Source organism: Anser anser (genome assembly GCF_964211835.1).
Source record: "Anser anser genome assembly, chromosome: 4".
Classification (NCBI taxonomy): domain Eukaryota; kingdom Metazoa; phylum Chordata; class Aves; order Anseriformes; family Anatidae; genus Anser; species Anser anser.
Genome location: NC_139724.1, coordinates 51,184,707 through 51,194,625, shown reverse-complemented (window position 1 = coordinate 51,194,625; position 9,919 = coordinate 51,184,707). Strand labels below are relative to the sequence as shown.

Sequence of the window (9,919 nt, the reverse complement as noted above, 5' to 3'; positions counted from 1 at the left end):
TGCAAAACCCAGCTATTGTCAACACAACAGATGGTTTGGTGCTGCCAGAGGTGCTGCTGAGGTGGTGTCTCGGCTCACAGCCTTGCAGGCCGCAGAGCACCTCCAGCAGCTTGCCAGGAGTGTCAGGAGGCCTCCCAGGAGCCCAGGAAAATGGTGACTGGGGAGCTCAAGGCCCTGTTGTTTCCTAGGGAGTGGCAGCAGGTCCCAGGAAATCAAACTATTCGAGCGATCAGATCTTGGAGCTTGCCGAGCCAGACGAGGTCCTGGTGTTACCACTCTGTGAACACACTGCAAGGCAGCTGCACAGAGGTGCTAGAGGGAGAGCTAGAGCTCCAAGAAGTGCCACTGCAGGAACTAACAACTCAGATCTGAATTCCAATGACTTCCCTTTGGATTAGGGGCATTTAGTTAGGTCCTGGGTGAAATGATTAGAGCAGAAATAAGTTGAGTTTTCTGAATCACTAGAATTTTAGAAGCCTGTTAAAATGGAAAGCATTAGACATAGACAAAGGGAGAATGCATGTAAGATCCTGGTACAAGGACTTCATGAGGACTTCTGCTGCTGTCAGTCTCCGCTTCCCAGTTTGTGTGTTTGAGGCGATTTTCAGACATAGCCCATGCCTGCCAGAAAACACCAGAGGAGCCAGGAGCAACTTCTTATTCTACAAATATTGTCAAGGGAAGGAAGAAGCATTTCTTCTCAAGCTCACATGCTCCTTTGAGAAACCCATTGAGTCCTTTCCTCCTCTAAAAGCACCTTCAGTTCTTACCTAGGCTGCCTGGCTGCTCTTGCTCACGCCAAAGCCATTGTGTGGCTCTAAAACCATAGCACTCCAGTTTTCCCAGACAGGTAGCAAATTGTCCCTTTGTACTCCTGAAGACCGAGAGACCTGGCTGGGAAAGAGGCTTTGTCCTGAACGTGACTGTCCCAGGAAAGCTGTTCCAAGGGCATTCTATACTCAGATGCTTCTCATGGGTAGCATAATTATTTAACTGCAGGGTCTTAGGTTACTGTACCAGTCCACCATTCTCTCAAGGTGTTTTTTTTGTTTTTCTTGTGTCTTAATACTGCCCCTAAGCCATATGTGGTAGCATCTGGGTCCAATATTAGAAGCTTTGAGGCACAACAAAGTCAAGACAGGAGCAGTCATAAGAGATTTTTCAAATTCCAGAAATGTTTTGGTGCATTCTGGTGGCCAGAGAAATGCTCTCCTATTTTCACTAAGTGCGTGCAGCTTTTTCAGGATCCTGTAAAATCCCCAGATGAACTTTCTGTCATGGCATAACACTACAAAACTCTGCACAAACATATGGCTGGAAATTTGGCCAGTTCTGCACAGTCTCATTTTGCTTTTGATGCTGGAAATTCCCTCCTTGCTGATTACAATTCCCTGAATTTTATTTTATTTTTCAAAGACATCATCAAGTAATAATTTAAATGCAATAAAAGATGGTTAGAGAGGCCTGTCATGTAGTAAGTGGTAGATATTCCAAAGTGAACTCTGTGTCCTACAACCTGCTGTGACCACAGCCTTTTCTATTGACTCAGTCCCTGTGCTATAGGCTTTCTTGTATCTTCTGAACTTGCTTTAAAAGCAAGTTCATTACTTGCTTTTAAATCCCATAATGGAAAACAACTGCATGAACTACATCACCCAGGGTAACACCCTCGTGTTGTACAGGCTACGATTTTTTCAATGGCTTTGTTTACTCCTCTTTGTCCAACCCTAGGTGGTCTCCAATGTCTTTGTTCTTGGCCAAATGATGGCCCGGGGAACTTTGTTCTTTTTAATGGCCTGTAAGACAACTTTCCCCTTTGCAATTACTGAATGATGAGGTGGTTGTTTAATGAGCCTCTTCTTTCCGCATCAGTCTTTGCTGCAGTGATCCCATACAGTTGATAATATCTGAGATAAGGACAATTCCTAAACAAAAAAAATATTTTCAAATAATAAAAATAAATAAATTTTCAAATAATTTTCAAATTATGTTGAAGGCATTTGTTTAATATCCACCCCATGCTATACTGAGCCAAACTGAATCTAAACTGTGGGAGCTAAAGATTCTGTCCTGGAATATTCTGTCTTCTTTTTGTCTTTTTCTTTTTAAGTGTTTTTTAGAGTTGACATCTTCAAGATGGAATCTCTTTTCTGTTCATCTCCCCAGAAATTTACGTGGGCTGGATAACAAACTAAGAGAAATAAGCCTCTTTTAGCAAACAGTGTCCTTAAACTAGCAGATGTTTTCCTTATTTGAGATGAGACAACTGCATCTCTTCTTCCTGGATCTCTGTAGGTTACAAGAAGATTGTGAAATTCATGTCCTAACAAAGTTCACTGGTGTGTCCAGTTCATTGGTGGGGACTTTTGACTAGGGTCTTTAGTTTCTCTGTGTATCTAATGCCTCATAGCTCTTCCAGTACTTGCTGCAGCTCATCTCATCCACAGGGCTAGTGTATGTGCGGAGAAGCCCAGCAGACAGGCAGGCTGGGGTTGACTTTATGGAGAAGACAGATGGAAAGAGACCAGGAGAGGCGTGAGCTCAAGGGCAGAACAAAGATGTGGTGAGCATTGAACCTGAAGCTCGGGGTGTTAGCCCACATGTTGTGATCATGGTGTGACAAACAGTGGGGGTCAGGCAAGCACAGAGGCATTTGAGCTGAAGCGCAGAGGGAAAATCACAACAAAGAGACAGGGTTTGGGCAGACAAAAAGCTCAGGAAGACTCATTTGCTCACTGCTGGCTGTGCTGGCTGTGAGACGTCGTTTCGCACAGGATAGCTCCTTGTGGTGAAGGTAGAGGAATGGCTGCCTGAGGAATCAGTCACTCCAACAAGACTCGTGTTAGCAACTTCCATACTGGCATGAAAGCTGGCGTCTTCCATTTCTTGGAAAAATCTGTTCCTCAGTAGTTAGGTTGCTGGTCATGTCACTGATTTGCTTTGCTCCATGAGTTTGGAAAGCTCAGCTACAACATGCCTCCCTGCCTTAATATTGTTCTACTATGTATATATAGAGGTTTCTAGATACAGATTTAGTTCCCTTTTGCAGTGTCCCCAACCTCTGTTTTGAGTCTTATTTTACTTTCTTTGGGTACCCTTTCTTGCTAAATGCTTCTGCTGTTTGGTTTGTCTTCATTCCATTACAGCCACAGTTTCTCTTCTTGAAAATTAGTTCTTGCACTTTTATTATTTTGTTCCACAGGACAGCCAACATTTGTTTGAATGTAGATTAATTGCCAACAAAAATAGATGATGGAATCAGGTATTTCTTTGGTGAAATCTCCTTATTTTTAATGAGCCTGCAAAGCACACTGGTTTAAACAGAAGTGAAGTCCAACAATAGACACTTGTTTCTTTTCTTACAGTCCCAACCCATGTTTTCTAGCACCTATCCCAGAAAATGTCGTGGTAGCTTAGTCCCAGTGTCAAGCACCAGTGACCCTGTGCCTGTGTGCTGGATGATCCCTTTCTCTCTCATGGTGCTTCTCTTGGTGATGTGCCACCCTGTTAATGCCCAGCCCATCCATTTGCTTCAAATCTGGGAGCAGCTTCTCCTGTGTCTGTATATTGCCTGGAGGATACTTGCTCAAGTACTTGGTCAGCTACAGCTGACCTCTATTGTCAATATGTTTCCAGAAAATTAAACAATGCTTTCTGACTTGGTGCTAGGAGGCTAGAGCTGTCTTCAACTTCATGATGCCTAAATAAACAGAACATGAAAAAGGACTGATTCTTCTCCTGTACATGCTCACAGCTTCTGGGATCTGCAAACCAAACTGTCCCAGGTGAGACAAGGCTTTGGGGAGTCGGACCCTCCACACACATGGAAGGTAAAACTCAGCAAGAGTCCTGCCTGACTCAGAATTGCTGGAGCACCAATTTTTCAACTGTGGTACAAGCTGATGTACCTACCCACAGGCAGGTGGGGACCTGAATTCATGTTGTTACTGAGGTAAAGTCAGACCCTCAGTTGTGTTCTGGGTTAAAAACAGTATTTGTGGTTTGATACAGTTATATGAGATAATGACCATAATCCTGATGATGAATTTGCTTCTGGTGTTTTCTATGCTGGTGTTGACAGTACTGCTCTTTCCTGAGAAAAGAACAATAACCATACTTTGTATTAATTTGCTTTGAGATATTAGGCCACAGCTAATAATTCTGCTCTCCCTAGGCTTTGTTTTCTTTAGAAAACGGTTTAAAGATTGCTTGGTACTCTTGTTCGTTTTTTGGCCAGACTCCAGCAAAACAAAGTCTAGAAGCTACAGTAATTAAAACAGTCTTACTGAAAGCTATCAGGCTTTGAGGCATATCTGTGTTTTCAACTCTGAACTTCCTTCCTGAGGACATTATATGTTTTAATGAAAAAGAACATGATTTCTTCAGCAGGTTTTTTTTCTCTTCATGAGCCACTAAGATAAGGTCTTTCGCACATGTTGTATATCAGAGAAGCACTCAAATGGTTAAGAGTAAACCAGAACATTTCAGTCAGCCTGTTTCATTTTGACAATTTCTTTCTTTCTTCAGCAAAGGGGGGTGGGGAAGGGGGAGGAGGGGGAATAACTGACATTGGCTGCAGGCCCTGCCAAAACAGACATTTGTTTTCCATTAGCTGCACATATCCTTTCTTAAGGGCTTACTATGAATTGAGACACAGCTCTGGGCATAGATCTGGTTTATGTAAGGAATTTTTGATAAGGATATGTAAACTTCACACTCAGAAGTTTACTGTCTCTTCTTCTAATTCAACATGGATTATCTCTGCTTAACACCCAAGGGCTCTGAGTCTGTCCCTCCCAGGACGAAGTGTCCCAGAACAGGAGACAGGGATGGAGTTAGGTGGCACTATGCCTTTGGAAGTCCTACATCACTCATATTTAAGAATAATGGGTTATTTAAGCCTTTGGTGTCATTCTCTAGGCTTAAAGATGTAGTCCATCTGGGCTAGAGTGGGTGCTGTAGAGAAAAAGATAATTCCTCAGCTGATCTGCTTAGTAATCAAGAGCAAGTGGAAAGGAAAAATGTTCCAGACATTCTTTATTTTTAGCTGAAGTGTGAACTAAAAGCAGTCCTTTGGCCAGTCCATTCCCAGCAACCCAGTGCATGTACAAGTAGTAACTTCTTTTGGAATGAGGTTTTCGCAAGTTCCACGTGGAAGAAGCGGCTCGTGGCCATATGGATGCCAGAGAGCTTGAGAAAGAGCTATTATTTGTACTTTTAGATTGAAAAAAGCTTTGTAAATAAAACTCGCCGCAGACTTCAGCAGCTACATTTTCTGTGTTGCTGAGCAGCACAAGTGCTGTGGAGAGGTCACTGCACCTGAAAAATAAGGTCATCGATTCTTTGGATAGCACAAAACCTAGTATAGTGAGCAACAAGAGAGAGCAAAATGCAGCAGTTCATCACAACCAGAACCCCTGAATGACAGCAAATCACCAGAAAGCTGAAGCTCAAAAATATCTCATCGGCCCACAGGCTCCTGGGCTGTATCCTGTTCCCCGTCACGAAGAGCTGGGGGAAACAGATGGTGTTTCCAGCCTCTTCTGGAGCTCAGTGGGCTTGGACGCCCTTCAGCTGAAGAAGGAGCCAGCAGATCCCTTTTGAGAAAGCCCACAGAAGGAGACTGTTTGTGTCTGGAGGAAAGTGGATGGTTGGGCAGAGCTTCCCCAGCCACATCCTGCTGGTGGTGGTGGACCTAGCCAAGGAGAAGATGGGGAGAAATGCCAGGAAGGAGCTGACTGCACCTGACACAGTGACAGGCCAGGAGCCTGGTATTTCAAAGGTCAGAAGAGACGTGATCAAAAATGGACAGAGATGGGTAATGAAGGAAGTGTGTCAGACTCCTAAGGCATGAGCACAGGATACTTCAGGCAGGAGTGGAGCAGTTTGAGGTAGCCAACATGCTAGGCAGGACCAGGCATGACCTTCAGAGTAAAAGGAGGGATGTGTGTTGTTTCTGTCCATGGGGTCTCTAGAGATTTTAGTTTTGTATTGGGAGGGTGTACACTTGAAAACAAGACATGAGCCTACAGCTGAAGGGAGGTGGGGGATCATCATAGAAAAATGCCATACAAAAAGGGTTGGAGGGGATGTGAACACAGTCAGAAATGCCCTGCTGCCTTCAGGAGAGGCTCTGCTGTGAGCAGTGTCTAGTGGGCAGCCCTGAAGAGTCTCCTTTTGTGGAGGAAAAGGAAACTCATGAAGGAAACTCTTTGATTGGAATAGGTGTTAATTATTTTCCAGTCTTGCACAACTGACAGCAGTAAGACATAAATGACCTCTGTGATGAGAGAAGAGCTGAAATGGGGAAATCTTTACCTATAAAAGTGAAAACTTCAGAAAGCTGTAGCTCATGTTTCATTTTGGCTGGCATGGTTTGATACAGGAAATGCTGCCCAGATGAGGTTCTTTACTGTGCAAAATTTTGATGAAGCTAATATTTGACATGCTCATGCCGTATGTGGTATAAATCATGGGGTAAGTTAATGCAATCACCGGGATATCGTAGCGGCTCCCAAAGCAAGGGAGATTCCACCCCAGATGATATTTTGATGACCCCTCATTGTTCATTTGTTTTTAATTTATTTTTTTAAATAGTCACCACAGTGTGCAAACAAAGGAGATGTTCCCTCACATATCTTACAACCCAGAATTAAATGAGAAATTTAATCAGAAAATGAGAAATTTAACTCATCAGAAAAGATTCAGGTTGAAAAACTAATCAAGAGTCATGTTTGATGCATGTAACTAAAATACAACAAGTGAAATACGACCTTTTCATGTGTTGGAACAATCTGCAGTGTCTCAGTAAAAAAAAATGGATTCTGGGAGCATAAAACCAATCTATCCTCTATAGGGAATTTAGTCCCATGGAACAACATAGTGGATATCTCAGCATATTGTGTCTCTCTTGACTAGACATATGGAGAGGGAAGATATTTCACAGACAAGATCTGACAAGAATAATTTGACATAAAAGCCTTGAATATGCCTAGTTGTTCAAAAGCAGTTAAAAAGATGTTTGCTAAACAATAGCGAATGCTTCTTTGGGGATCTAAACAGGAACAAATCCTCCTCATTTTATTGAGAGAGAGTATTTTAAGGAATATTCTCTTTTCTGTTGTCAGCTATAAAATTATTGCCAAAATAGGCAATGTATAAAAATTCTCTAGTATTTGAGTACTTTTAGCTTAAGGAATTTTATTTTGTCTTTCAATTTTTTATTTTTTTATTTTTGACAAATTATGTTTGAATGTATAGACTTTTTTTTTTTCCTCCTGCATTCAGTAGCAAAGACTCTCTATGGCTTTCCAGGCCAGTAACTGAGATAAAATGGTCCAAATGAGATCATGAAGTTTTTAACCTATGCTTTTTTCCTTTTTTTTCTTTTCTAGGCACATATGTTTCCTTTCCTAAAACATGTTCTTTTTGAATAACTGATGCCAACTCAACTTCTGGCCAAAAGGTAGATAGCAAAGCTTATTTCAAGAGCTTTCCTGTGTTTTTAATTTTTTTTCAGACTTAAGTCTTGCATTGAGACCACAGAAAAATGTATACTGTATTCTGTTACTGCCTGTGACAACCTCATTTCTGCAAACATGGGTTTAGCTCAAGTGTTAGTTTCACTCAGCCCTCAGCTGTGCCCATATGCCCACAAGGTGCAGTTTCACCAGTGCCCTGTCTGCTTCATCCTGGTCCCTCTTTGTCCCCACTGCTCTGCCAAGCAGCCACCTGGGCATCTTGCTGTTGGGTTTCTCTGACTCCTAGGGAGTCCAGACAGATGGATTTAACTTTAGTAGATGGGTGAGGGAACATCTATGATTTCCTCAGCCTCTGTGGAGGGCTATCTCCCACCTGAGGGAGATATTCATTTCCCTTGGCAAATCCCTTGGCAGTGGTGGGTCTAGGTAATGAATAACATGCTAGACCTGGAGGCTGGGACGGGATCCTGACAGAGAGATTTGTTTTTCCTCTGCTTTTGCCTTTGTGGGGCTGGCTGGCTGGCTGAGCCACAATTTTGCATGTTGTGGCGATGGAGATTTTTGAAGAGGCAAGCCACAAGGGGCTGGTGCTCGTTTCTGCGAGCTGTAAATTCTGCAGAGCATCTCAGTGCAATGGAGTCATATTTTGGTCCTCACTGCCTTTAAGGGTCACATCACAACATAGCCTGCCCTCCTCCGTGTTATCTGCCTCAGATTCTTCTCGTCTGGAAGTCCTCGATACCTGATAGAGTCAGAGGGAGTCCAGGTGGCCCCACCAAGGTCTGTCTGTGTGAGGGCACTCCTGGGAAGGGGCCTTAGATCCTCACGTGCTGCAGTTTCCCTTGGCCAGCAGAGAAGGTGCAGCTCCCTGTGAGCTTATCTGCCCAACCGTGTAGACATAACCTCAGTGTTTAAATTTGCGTCTAATCTGAGCTGGCTCTGGTGAACAACTGTGTCCTGTGCAAACATATTTCCTAGCTCAGGGCTCTGAGCATTGTGTCCCGGCTCCAGCATGAGGGGCCAACCATTTGCTACAAGGCCTGGCCCTGTCGCGGGGCCGTCCTATGTTTCCCAGTCCCCGTGGTGCTGTGAAGAGTGGGCTGAAGGTCTGGGCTCACACCTTGCCAGCAGTCTCTGTGTGAGGCCCCCGTAGCTGCTTTAAAAAGGGTTTTACAGCAGCCAGCAGTTAGGTATTTCTGGATTTTAAGACACAGATCTGATCTCCAGGGCGAGTGCCCTGTGCTTGGATGTGCTGTACCCTCACCGCCTACAAACCGCAGGTGTTCGACTCAGCTGCGCTCAGCCGCTGTGTGGGCAGTGGATCCACATGTCCAAGGGCCACCGGGTAGCTGGTGGAGGAAGCAGGGAGCCTCTGAGAGACTGGAGAAAGGTCCGGAAGGAGACAGTGGGATCTGGTTTGGGATTCAGAAGAGCTGGGAGCAGGCCCCTAACCCATTGGCTTCCTTCCTCACCTGGTGACACCTGCAGTGATGCTGGGCAGATGGTACAGCCATGTGCATGTCCTTCCTGGCAGTTTCTTGCTGGGAAGCCTGATTCCAAGAGCTGTCTGTCTCCATGGAAAGTGTGATCAAGCTCATACTTTCTGATACAGATGGCGAAAGGGCGGACAGGCCCTAGCAGGATGGGACTTCTCCCCTCTTGGTCACCAAGAGGTGGGAAGTGCAGGAGGGAGGGAGTGCCGTGTCTGAGGGTGGTTTTGGTAAGCAGCAGCCCAGAACACCTGCAAAACAGGACAATGATCAAGAGAATAGGGAGAAGGAGGCAGCTAAGGGGAACTGGTGGAGAGAAAGGAGACATTCAGAAAGGCCGGAGAGAAACAGAATTCAAGAATTTCAAGGCCATAGGCAGATGGACTGATGCAAAAATTTCTGGAGGCCAGAGCACTAATTTACCTGCAGCTGCTGCTTTCTTCAGAGCAGCATCATCTCCTTGGACTGTGTCCATAGCCAGTATCAAGCATGGGGTAGACCAACCAAACCACACTTTTTGTAGCTCCCTGCTTTTCTTGCACAGTGAAGCATGCAGTGATATTTTGTCATCCTCCATGTAACTCTTCAAACAAACTCTGTGGCATTGCCAGCTGGCTGAAGGTGCACTTGGTGGACACCCAGCAGGAACCTGGGCTGCAGCCTTCTTGAGGTCTGTGACTGTTGGAAAGTGACCACCAAGAAATTGCCATCAGAAAGTGAGCACTGTCCCCTGTTGCACAGATAGGCTCCCTCCTCCCATGGATGTCTATGAAGAGAAAGAAGGAGGTGCCTGCTTCTCCCATTCACCCATCACCCATACATACGGTCTTTGTGTGTAAAACGCTGTGTGTGGATCACCTGCAGTGTCTGATGAAGGTACAGAGTACAAGGAGATGCTATTCCTAAAGCAAGTGCAGGCCCTCACTGGGAACTGTGGTAGGAGTTTGT

General features: G+C 44.6%; 1 protein-coding gene across 1 annotated transcript in view; it reads left to right on the top strand.

Annotated features, from left to right (window-relative positions):
• RASL11B (RAS like family 11 member B) overlaps window positions 1-9,919 on the top strand; it is a 290,210-nt gene that overhangs the window by 93,384 nt on the left and 186,907 nt on the right. The gene's annotated exons all lie outside the window — the stretch shown is intronic.